Source organism: Sipha flava, unplaced genomic scaffold (assembly GCF_003268045.1).
Source record: "Sipha flava isolate LNK unplaced genomic scaffold, YSA_version1 176_pilon_pilon, whole genome shotgun sequence".
Lineage (NCBI taxonomy): Eukaryota > Metazoa > Arthropoda > Insecta > Hemiptera > Aphididae > Sipha > Sipha flava.
The window spans coordinates 1,604,790-1,618,024 of NW_020272062.1; the positions used below are offsets into that span (position 1 = coordinate 1,604,790).

Below are 13,235 nucleotides of genomic sequence, written 5' to 3' on the forward strand. Positions count from 1 at the left end.
CTCCCAAACTGTCGGTTTCTACCCAAAATTCGGTTCTAATGTATTATCGATGTATTTCCAACAATAATATGGCATGCGTTTATTATGGAAGGGATTGTAAATAGTTATAAAACATCGAGAGAAAAAAAAATTATAATAATTATAATATTAGTATAATTATTATACTTACAAATCTTCATGTTATTTTAGATGAGATAAGTGGTCTTCTATATTAGGTAATTTTCAATAAGTCGTAATGCAAATCTGATTAGCAGATGTCCTATAAAGTTAGTTTTTTTTTTTATTATGTTTATCTCTTGTCTTTTATTTTTCTGTTTCTGTTAAATATGCTGCCTCTTTTCTTTATCAATTTGAAACCGGATGACATTAGAATGATTGTGAAGTATTTAACGATTCTTCGTGTGTTCAAACCGGAAACAAATAATTCGTTTTCCGTTTAAAATCTGATTACCTTAAATTTGAAATATTGTTTTACATATTGTGAATGCAAATTTAACATTTTAATACTAGTCCAACAATGATTTACGTATACACTATTTCATTTCAAAATATTTTTTAATCAATAATCCACCCACTATCTAATTTAATAAGTTCAAAATCTAGATGTTGCACTAAGCTATTAATCATTATAAATCTTAGTTAAAATTATTCGATTTTCTTTCCTACATACATTTCAACAGATTTAAGTACAATTATTAGTTCATTGAAGACTAATAATGTTATTGAATATGCAATTATGTTTTGTTTGTACAAAAGCTGCTGAAACATTATTAATTAGTGTCTCATAATTAAGATTTGTTTCTATTTTAATTCGTAATACGATCAAATAAAAATCCATGGTCTCATAATTTAATATAATACAACACAAATTATATTTAATACCGTGTACCAAACATCTATCTTTCTATAAATACGTTGCATGAAAATAATTATTATTCCGATGTTTTCCAAAATGATTTTCTTTGGAAATTGTAGGCCTGCGCGATAGTCATTCGTTAGGCTTGATAGTCAATAGTGTCAAAAAAAATTGATTCTTTTGATTAATCTATATATTTTAAAGACAAAATGTATATTCCTAGTTTTTACGAAATTATTTTATTCGTCATGTACAACAGTCAATTATTGGATTGAAATAATCGATACTATCGATATAATCAATACTATCGGATAACACATTTTTTTTAAACCCACAGCACCTTAGGCTATTGGGTATTTGGACGTTAGAGGGGGGGGGAGTTGGATGCTGTAGGATTTGAACATACGGTAGGGTGAAACACGTGTATGCATAGTGTATTTGTGTGCCATGTGAGGCATAACTTCGTCGGTAAATGTTACTATTTTTACTGTAGTATTGTAGTCTGTTAAAGAAAAATAGCATCAGTTATCACTGCTATCAATGTATCGAATATCGATAGTATCGATATATATTAATTTTTTATTTATATCGATCAATCGATACTATCGAGTATAAAAAAATGATAAATCGACATATCGGCACAGGCCTAGGAAATTGTATTGCACGTGATATTTAGAGACCGTATTTCGTTGGTTGTGCTCGTGCTGCGCGAAAAATAATTCGTATTACTAGAGAGCAAATGTAATTGTATTAATTTTAAATTCTAGAAAGAAAACGGAATGATCTTTGAAAGAAGAAAACTATTAACTATCGAAGATTAATGAAACATAACAAAATATCGTACATACAATTATATTACGATAATGAGACTACATGTTTTTCCTAGGGTCATTATTTTTGAAAACCTTCGTACGCTCTTTACATTTTTATCTTTTATTTTTCTCAATCCGTTTTAAAGGGCCAATTATCTTCTGTCGAACGTATACACCCTTGAAACGTACACGCATCGGACGAGGAGAAGATGACGAACAGAAGACGAGAGGATCTTTCGTCCGGTCGAACCGTCTTAGTAACGGGCATACCGTTGTCATGCTATTGGTACAGCAAGCAGTACAGTGTACGCATTATAACCTTTGACCTGCGCACCACTCAAGCGCGTTCATCCGCTTTCACCACCATTACCACCGTCTTTCGCAGCCGTAATTCAATCCGCTCGTTTCCGTATAGAGATAACTGCGAGCACCGCAGATACTGCTAATTAAACGAAGCGGCGTCGCACGTTCCCGCACGGACGAGGGTTGAAACCTCAATTACGAGTGTCTCGGTGACGGAGGAAGAACTCACTTGCGAGTGGTCGTAATGGTGAGAGAGAGAATGTGGCGTAAGTCGAATCGCAAACACCTCTGGGTGACGATAATATCGAGTCGAACGGGCCGGGGTGAAAAATTGTCAGCGCCCCATCTGAAGCCGCGCTAGTAATTTCGAAATCCCGGGCTCGTGCGTGTTAAATTATACGCGAACGCATCGCGTGTCGGGGGTGGCGCGCGTACACACCATTGCGGTATACCTATATAATCTACCTGTAACCGCACGTAACCTCACGTAACCGCATGTAACCCGTACGTTGCGCCGCATCCGTTTAATCAGCTAAGTAGTCATTGGTCGAGATCGTTACGATGTGTCGCTATATTATTTCACGCCCCATTTTACCGACGGCCATGTGCGCATGCATCTACATAACAAACTCGTCCGGTTGTTACCACATCGCGGACTACGACCACTCTCGCTTGGTTGAAAATGTCATCGCATCTTTTCGTCGTGGTGCCAGATCGCGATCACACCGATCGTTTCTATTCTCGTCCTTCTTTTTAATCGAAAACCAAACGTACTGAAAGCACTCGTTCGAAAATTACCGCTTCACGTCATTTTTTTTCCCGTTGTTGCTATCTCTGAAGGTGATGAGCGCCCGTTAAAGGCTGCCAACTCAAAGGCGTGTTTGACTTAACTCTAGAGGGAAAGGGTAGATAGAAGATAAATAAAAGCCCACTAAAAAGAAGGGTGGGGCTATATTTATTTTACAACCCCTTCCCAAAAAGATCCTAGATTGTTTTCTGAGAGTTGATAAAAAACAATTAATGCATCTAATATAAACGTTATGGTCTTTGACACATAAATCAATATTAAAAAATATATTAGGGATTAAAAAACATTATTTATTTAATATAATAATCATCAATGTAATGTAGCCAAATCATAAGTTCTATGTTTCTATGTAATTTTTGTAATTTCATCTTAGTAAATATATAGCAAATACCAACACAAACTCATCGATTGATGGAGGTGTCATCCGTATCACCCCTCTCCCTTAAATCACTATTGAGCCAACTAATGTGTGGGTTAAGGGTTAAGGTTTATGTTTTTAAATAAGTATTTATATGCATTTTATTTCAACACTGCCGATGTACAACGTCATCTCTAATGATTGGAGATACATAGAAATATAAAGAGTGAAAGAGAGACAGAGAGAGAGATAGAGAGAGAGAGAGAGAGTGAGAGAGAGAGAGAGAGAGAAAGTGTATAGAGAGAAATAATCTTTGATTTTGCGTATTTCTAAGACTCTATTTTGTATTGAATCCTTTAGACGAAAAACACCAATGCATGTAACGTATAAATATATGAAACTATATGGTGTGGCAAGATGTCAGAACGGCGTGGCAGATGGGGTTAATAATAGTGCTTTATGCATCACCAGTTGCTTCACTAATTATTACTACGATTCCACTCCCTTTGATCGAAAACAACGGCTGCTGTTGCGCTTCGTCATCATATGTATTATACTATATCAAACGCTTGGGAAATCTCTTAAATGTATCTACATTCTTTCCATCCACCCTGGTTATCCCTGCTTATGAAAAGTGACGTATCCGTAATACGTTTTGATACATAATATATATTACTGTTGTCACGCCATGATGACATGGCAATAATAGTCACTGTCGAAACTTGTTCGCATTTTCGAAGAATAAGATTTTTTCATACCAATTAGGGGATGTTCATTTTAGTTCGACTCTCTCATGATCACTAGCTAGTTTCAGAAAAATTCTTTGATCTGTTGTCGTTAGAAATCCGAAGGCTATATGTACGCAAGATTTCTTAAATTATTAAATACTTAACTCTCCAGAAGGATTTTATTTCTATTTTCGGTGAGGAAACTAACGGCCTTCAAGACCTTTATTCATCCTCTGAGTTAGTGCTGACTTTCGCTTCGAAGTCTGCACATGACGTACCAAATTCAGCTGTAGGGAAGGCAAATGAGTGTTCTTGCAGATGCGCTATTCGATTGAAGAGAACCTCAATATAAATCAATTAATCATAAGCCTTATTTGAAAATCTAGGAAATTATGAAATTAGAAAATTATGACGGTGCAATTATGCAAAATTAATTAATTTAGGTCTAAAGAGGTAGATGAATAAATTTAAAATACATTAACAGCTAAAAAATGAGATAATTCGATTTGATAATGGTGTAATAATTTGCATCGAGCATCAGAATTAGACTAAGTACACGTTTTATAGTTATTATTAGGGAGTGGATTTATATGCAAATGCATATATGTACTCGTATTGGAATAAGCTTTTTGAAATTTGATGAGCATTGTTGTCCCCGATTTAGATCTTTCTTATTAAAATAACACTAATTTTATTTTGCATATTTTGCATATTTCAACGTTTTTGCCTATTAAATGCATATTCAATGCATATTTGTAGTTTTTTAGTGCGTATTATTATTAATAGCACATGTATTCGTTTTCGACGTATTTTTACGTTCACAGCCACATAATATCGATAAAATTGCGACCGGTGGTTATTTCCCAAAATAAGATTACATACTTATATCTCATATTATAGTTAAATACAACATAAATATATATACCATGTGTATACCAATTTAAGGAACACTGAATTTGTCGGCTGGATTGTGGTGGAATAAATCGAATTTTTTTTTACAAACTAGTGGTATATAAATACAAATTTTCAGATAAATTTCAAATCTTTAATCCTCTCGAAACGCGCATACGCAATGCAACTAATTTTTTTTGAATAGCAACTGGTATTTTTGATATCAAATTCGGACAGACTGTATTTTATTAAGTCATTTTGACCAATTAACCATGACTCTAAAACCAAAATTGACTGATTGAGAGCCATTTAAATTTTAATAAATAACATATTTTTACAATTCATTATAAAATGCATAAAACCATTTATAATTATTTGTTATTGGTTACTTTTTGAATATTTTTACGTATTTTTTTTTTTATACGTTTTATTATAAAGATTAACATAATGTCGATGTATAATTATTCAATTAAAATTGATTACATGGTTTTGTGCATTTTATAATGAATTGTAAAAATGTATTATTTATTAAAATTTAAATGGTTCTCATTCAGTCAATTTTGATTTTAGAGCCACGGTTAATTGGTCAAAATGACTTAAAAAAATTCATTCTATCTGAATTTAGTATCAAAAATACCCGTTGCTATTAAAAAAAAAATAAGTTGCATTGCGCATGCGTGTACTGAGAGGGTTAAAAATTTGAAATGTATCTGAAAATGTGTCTTTATATACCACTAGCTTTTATAAAAAAATAAAAAATTCGATTTATTCCAACATAATCCAGCCAAGAAATTTAGTGTTCCCTAAATTGGTGAACACACGATGTATAGATAAATAATATAGAATTCAAGTAACGACGACAAAATATTTCAAAAGCTTTTTTTATACTATTTTTAGTACCGTATTAAATTAATACTTATTTTTACATTTATAATAGATTTAAAATATTTGTACATAATTTTAAATAACATTTTAAGTGAATATTTAAGTACATATTTAAAAATAAATACATATTATATAGCATATTTTGAGGATTTTTTTGCACATTTAAATCCGGTTCCTAGTTATTATTTACTGTTGAATCAAAATCATCATAATGAGTCTACATTTTCGTCTTACTGATATATACAATGTTAGCATTAAGAACAAAATGATAAATAAATATAGGACAGTACATTTTTAATTATTTTCCTTCCGAGTACACAAGTGTAACACGCATCGACGTTTTTAGTTTTTTTTTTCTATTCCGTTGTAACATATCTATGGATCAACGAAATCGATGTTAAAACACTCACACAACCTTGTTGTTTCTTAACTTGAAGTGGCTTAAATTCTCTCTCTCTCTCTCTCTCTTTCTCTCGCCTCCCTCCCCTACACTAACTATACATTCTGACCAGAAACATACAATTTAGGATTCGAAACTCGGTTGGACCGACCCTGGACAAGGCAATCGAACCATACGAAAATAACGCTTCGAACGCTGTAACGTCGTTACACATTATGTCCGACTCTCAGTCCCGAGCAAATAATCGCTTTTCGGCGTGGTCGTTGCGTACGCTTCGACTTTTATCGTTTTGCAGGGCTGGTTTATCATGGTCGTGTTTCGTTCGGCCTGTCATGTTCATGGATCTTGAGTTCACGATCGTTTCGTAGATGAAAAGATTCTCCAACTATGTTATGTAACGCGAGACCTCCCGCATGATTACGAAGATTTATATGGTGTATATGGTTTATGATTTACTACCCGATGTTCACTAAAAATACAAAACGAGTGCGAATGTTCATGAAAACATTTATTTATTTATTTATTTTTGCATGCTGATATTTATTTAGTATAAATTGCAAATAAAATTACGATGATTGTACGATGTATGTACAGCGTACAGTAAAAACAGAATTTTCGCGGACTATGAGCTAACAAGAATTTGTTTTTTTTCAGGTTATTAAGCGATACATTTGAAGATAAACACAAAAGTCTATTTTTCTTGAGGTAAGTGTTTTTATTTTTATTTTTAAACTTTAAGTTCATACATTTATATACAGTTAAGTGGATTAGTAAATAAGTTGAGAGTATAGGTATTATTTATCTTAAGGAATAATAAAAAGGATGTTAAATATTTAAAGAAATAAATCCATTGATGATACCTGTTGATACTTATGTTATACACTTGCAACAATGATATTAAGTTAATTATTTTTTTTCTTAAATCTTTTTTTTTTCGAAGAAAAATATAAGATATAATTTTATTTATTTATTTTCATTTTTATCTAAATATTTTTGTATTATTTATTGAATTTCAAATATAATACAATATTTATATTTGAAAAACGCAAAGCCATTCTTGTCAGACGTACACCATTTTTTTTTGTTTTTAATAAAAATTATTTGGAATCTGTTGTCCGAAGCGCAAACTTAGTTGGTTTTCACAATTGATCGAGATACTATTGAAACTTTCTGGGCTTTGTTACTACTTTGAAAAATATTTTTCAAGTAGTAAATAATGCATATATTTTTACAAAATCTGAATCTCTTGTTCCACTCAAAATCTAAAGTGATAGCAACGACGGCAATAAGACGGTAACGACTGTTATTATAATAGTAACATCAACAACATGATATAAATGTATATTGTAACGCTATGATAGACTATTGTTGTCTGCCGAACTCGTTTTTCGGCATTGTTATGTCAATATTCAATGAAATACGGAAATATTTATTTGGTACGGGTTTTAAGAGAAATAGTTATGAATTTCATCCCGTATTTTTTCAGAGCTGATCTAAATGTATTGCAAAGTGTCACGTGTCCCATAAAGTAAAATGTGTTGTTTTTGAATAAGCGTAAGGATATATATATCATGTACTCGCATACGTATTAGCGTTCTGTTAAGTAATTCGAGTGTTCATCGAATACGCATGCAGTTATAACGTAATTTGAGTATAATGCATTCAAATCGGGATTTCAGAAATATACGTGCATATAGTGTACGAGTTTTTTTTTACATAATTTATGTTGACAATTTTATGCATTACGGGGTCGTATATAGTTATTTTATTTTATTTTATACACCGAGTCATATTATTAGTTATAATAAAAATCAATATTTAATACACTTGCTCGTAATAAGTAGATTATACAGCCTAATCCTATACATATCCGAAATATTAGTTTACACATTATTATTATTATTATTTTCAATATTTTTTTAACATTAATTATGCTATCGGATCAGAGTTAGCGCTTTGTTCGTTGTCATGATAATTCTTAACCTTAAAATGATATCTTCCTACCACCCCTCACTCGATATGTCATGCAAGTTGATGTATGCAAACCTTTATCGATCGCATTGACACGTTCACATAGCTCTAGAGTAAATCATTAGATTACGATTTGCAGTCTGTGTAGTTTGTCGATTGGTCTCCGAAAATCGTACATTGTATGTCGTATATCCCTAAAGTTCGCTATGTATAATGCGGCAAATATTTTGCGCTCCCGTCATCGAGTCCGCGATCATTACGAAATATGTACGTAGAGCACGGAAAACACTCGAGGGAGCACCGAGATCGAGGACAAGGTAGTTAATAACCTGAGATTTCGTTGAAACTAACGGATCACTGCGCTTGGAAACGTTCGTGTATATCGACTTAATTGTACGAACGTCATGAAATTATTCGCCGCTCAGCCGGTGAACTAATAACTTGTGATCGTTCTCATTACCGCTGTCTCAACGTCTGCGAGATGAATTATGACGAGCGTAAGAGCTCGTAGATGACATTTACCATTGAAATCATGGATAGTGTGCAAAGACGATTCGACGTGGTGCGATGACGAAAAAATAAAAAGCCTTCGGTAGGCACGCATTAGTAGTGTAATTCGTAGACGTTCGCACAAGTTTTGACTTTAGACGTATAATATTGAATTTGTCTAATGAACCGGTCGGCTATATTTCTCTAATTTATTTTCCGATGGGAATTTCAATTTATCTTACCTATATATATATATTTAGATAAATATTTAAACGTGATAATTACTTCCGGCGACATAGACCATTTTTAAAGTCATTACACAAATATTCTCACATTAGTTTACTTGACAGCTATCTCGTCAAATATTCCACGTTCGAACCTTTTTATTTATGCGTAGACATTATTCAAACGCTTCGAGAAATGTATTGGTTTTCTAATGGTGTGTGATTTTTCATCTCAGTTAAATTTTTTTCGGATGATAAAAAATAGTGTAGCTGAAAGGGCTGATCGATTGAAGATAGAACATAAATGGTACTTATCATCTCTAATGTGTCGATTTGAATTTTTTTTTAAGTTATAAAAAAATATTATAAATGTTATTTAAAAACAACCATATTATATATAAATATATATATTACATCATATTGTGTAAAATTCACACCTTAACTAAATGGATTTTATTGTGTTTCATTATAATAATACTTATAAAATGCTAAATATTTGAAATCGTGTATGTAGTGGTTTATTTTTGGTTAAACGTAAAAATATTATGATCTTAAGTAATCAATACTAATCTCTTAAATAAAGTAAAATTCTTGGTTTGAAATTTATATTTTTTAATATAATCATTTTATCAGCCCAAATTTTTACTTTTATCTCCTAAAATTATTATCAATTCAACATTCGTTTTTGATTGCCGTAGATAATTTTCGATTTAAACATTATACATAACCTTCATTTTACCAATCTCTTTAAAATGTACTCTGCTGTAGATATGTAATAGTTGTGTAATAGTTCAACAGGTCGTTAAATCGAACTACAGCGAATTTGTTTGATACACGGTCGATTTCTCCTGACGTTCATATAGAAAGTAATAACGTATAACATGAGAAATATACATATTAAAAATATTATATGATATATAATGTGTCCATATACATTGTATATTTGTATAAATACAATATATTATATTTTACAACTATATACTATGAATACACTGAATAATATGACCATAATTTAATCCTGAAGTTTGAATTGACTATTAAAAGTGCTAAGAATCACTCACTCGGAGTATATTCGTACTTCGTTTGTATTTTTTTTTATTTCCCTCTGACATGACATGACATGATAAATCTTTAACATAGAATCTAAATGTTGTGCGTAATGTTGGTGATGATCTGTATACAAGTAATAAAACTTTGTTAGTAATGAGGTATAGAGGCGTCTTACGTGTCCAGTAGTAGTGTAGTATAACGGACTGTTTTTAATATCGACAATATAGTGGTGTACACTAGGTCGAGTATAATGTATCAAGGGTTCGTGATTTTAGAGAATACAAGATTGAGGATGATAATAAATACAACATTCTATAACAGGACGATGACGATGGTAGAACGCTGTAATGACATTAGTGTATGTGTGGTGACCTGTTTCACAGGTTTTAAAAAAGAAATAAAAAATTGAGTTCCAAAAAATACAAGCACACATCTAGGTTTTACTACATTTACTCTTTAGCACGCACGTACAACATGCGTGTAATAACTATAATATATTATTTTATGAGAGTGCAGTGCTATACTTCCTGGGTGGCTGCAGGTAGTTTAGTTCAGGGAGAGGGAGGAGTTAGGGATTGGAAAATAAAAATAAAAAATCATTAAGCCGATCGTTTCAGACACGGTAAAAGTGGCAAACGATGTATATATGGCTCCCTCTTTCTCTTTCTCTCTCACTCTTTCTCCCAGTCACTCCTCGCATAAACAATATGATACAAGTATATAATGGATTTCAAGAGTTTTTCTCGTCGCCCGTCGCACATTCGTTGCCGTTTTTAGTCGGGGTGCAGGTTAAACAAGGTGTGGCGGGAAGGATTAGGGATCGGGTGGCGACATCAGTATATCGTGATAGTTATAGTAGTAGTAGTAGTAGTAGGTGAAGCAGTAGTGACACATCGCGCTTCGGATGATGAATTTCATACGCTGCGTCATTGTTTTCCGACGGAAACTGACATTTTAATGGAATCGCCGCCACCTCTCCCGACGCTGGTTGTCCGACGACGGCTTTTTCTCGTTCGCCGGACGTGTGTTTTATCCGATGCTTTCCACCCATCACCATCCTCACGGTCGCACGCAAATCTACCCCTGGCATTAATGCATACCTGCGACCGTCATCGTTTCCTCCCGCTGCATTTGCCCATTTTGACGTGCAGGGATAATATCAATAATAATTATTATAATAACGGCAACGATCATTCCATAGTTTATGGGGAAGGGGGGGAAAAAAATAAAAATATTGCTCGGGTCTGAATAATTTTTTTTGGGGGAGAGGGAAAGGCCCCCTGTTCTGTGTCTCCCTGAAGTTAGTCTTTTGTGATTGATTTGAAATCGATGAATATTCATTCGCCGACAATAAACCGTAAGGACGTAGTTACGAAGGAATTTTCACATTTTCTGTGTCTTAAAAATGATCAATTTCAAGTTGATGTTTCTTGTTCCCTGATAAATGTCCGATCGAAGCTTCTATGTTGATAACTGTTGGCCCGTGAATGCATATTATTATTACTTTTATCATTATGAGCATGCATACGAGCCTCTTGACGTCTACAGGCATTTTTAACTGGATACCGAAGTCGTGGTGGGGAGCGATATGGACATATATATAATTATTATAATATTTAAACCCTCCATCCGACATTTCTTCTTGATGCGCTCATAAATTCGCATTTCCCCGCTCGCCAAATTCATTTGACCTTTAAATCTGTCCGTAAATATTCAATTTCGGTATGTTTTTTATGATATTTCATAAACAACTCATTGTTCGTTTGTTCACCTATCCATCCTACTCCTGTTACATACAGACCCTTGGGTTTATCCCAAGCGTTTGTTTTCACATAAAACGATAACGTTATTATTATAACTATTTTATTATGTTTACTCAATACAAATATAAACACTATCTGAGTGTCGTAGCTTCGTCGCTTTCGATTACTTTTTTTCTACTTTTCCAGAAATTCTAATAATCACGTCGTAACATTAATGTTTGTTCACTTATTCAATCTGAATTAGTTATTCTTAGGAAAGTGCGTAAAATACGATTACCGTGGAACGATGATATCATATGTTCATAAGGAACAGTAAATGCGTACACTCGCCATATTTTAGCTTTCATATAGATAAACTCGTAAAAATGGTTATTGTTTGATTAAACGTCGTATAACAATGACTGAATATTATTTAAATATCTACCACAACGATTGATACTATAGATCGTTCGAAATACCATGCTAGACCAGAAACAATAAGTCACTTCTTGGGGATGGGGGAGTTTTTGAACGTACGCAATTCATACTATACATATTATAAATCGTATTTTATATGTTTTTCGTTGATCATATTTCTGTACTCTTGAACGCTTACCGACTTTCTTGCCATCGTCATCATCATCATTATCATCATTATCATCATAATCTTTATCATTACATTATTATATCATTAATAAATCTTGAAAATTTTGATAGTTAATTTAACTATCGAACATTGTTCGCATATGTATTCATTTCATATCTCATTTATACAGATATTAATGTGTAAGTTAAGCTGTATGAATACACACTAGCATCCGTATATACTGACATACGTATAAAAATATATAACGGAAATTTATAGATCGTGTGATATTAATTCGGAGGATTGATACGTCACATATTACAAACAGTGAACCGCAATAATCGTAATGTCAATATATATATGTATATACATATATGTTGTAGTAGTTTTTCACGAAACGTATCGCAAAACTTTAATAGGTGTAGTATACTACACGTGTGTGGATTTAGTAGTAAAATTTAATTGGGACGTAAAAAAATATAAAACTTATCGGATATGTGGCTTCGATAAAATTGTTATGGCAAAAAGTATATTGTTACGTATTCATTAACCAGCCAATTAATATAAAGTTTTATGTCGTCGTCGGATATACATTACACAGCTCAATTGTATCGCATTGCGTTGTAATACCGCTATTCGAAATCACGCGAATTACAGTGGTTGCGATTCACAGAGATGTTCGTTACCAGGTCATTTGACCTGCACCGTATGAAATTCCACTAAATGTTGTTGGCAAGCCTCATTTGGCAATTGTTATTAAATTATATTCTCATGGATTTCATTTGTACATGGAGTTATTTTAGGGATTTAAAAATTATTTATCTCGTATCCGTGGTTAAAAATATAATATAAATACATTTTTTCCTTTTTTTTCCTCCTTCCTCTCCACTTATTATTTCTTTCTTTCTTTCCTTGTATATTATTTTTTTCTACCTTATATATGTATACACTGTTAACTGAAAAATAAAACATTAACTTCCTTTTTAATACTAATATGTAACCAAACGGAATCGTGCTTCAGGCTAATGAAATGTATATGTTGTAACTAAGATATAATTTAAAGAAACTGTAGCCTCATAAAAAAAATTGGATATATATATATATATATATATATATATATATATATATATAT

The 13,235-nt window shown here is 32.5% G+C and overlaps 1 protein-coding gene across 2 annotated transcripts in view; it reads left to right on the forward strand.

The window, feature by feature from the left end:
* Nucleotides 1-13,235, forward strand: part of LOC112680301 (complexin) — a 239,369-nt gene that overhangs the window by 40,531 nt on the left and 185,603 nt on the right. For both annotated transcript variants that reach the window (XM_025550352.1, XM_025550351.1), the window contains exon 3: nt 6,696-6,746. The gene's annotated coding sequence lies outside the window, so the exon portion shown is untranslated. The remainder of the gene's footprint in view (nt 1-6,695; nt 6,747-13,235) is intronic.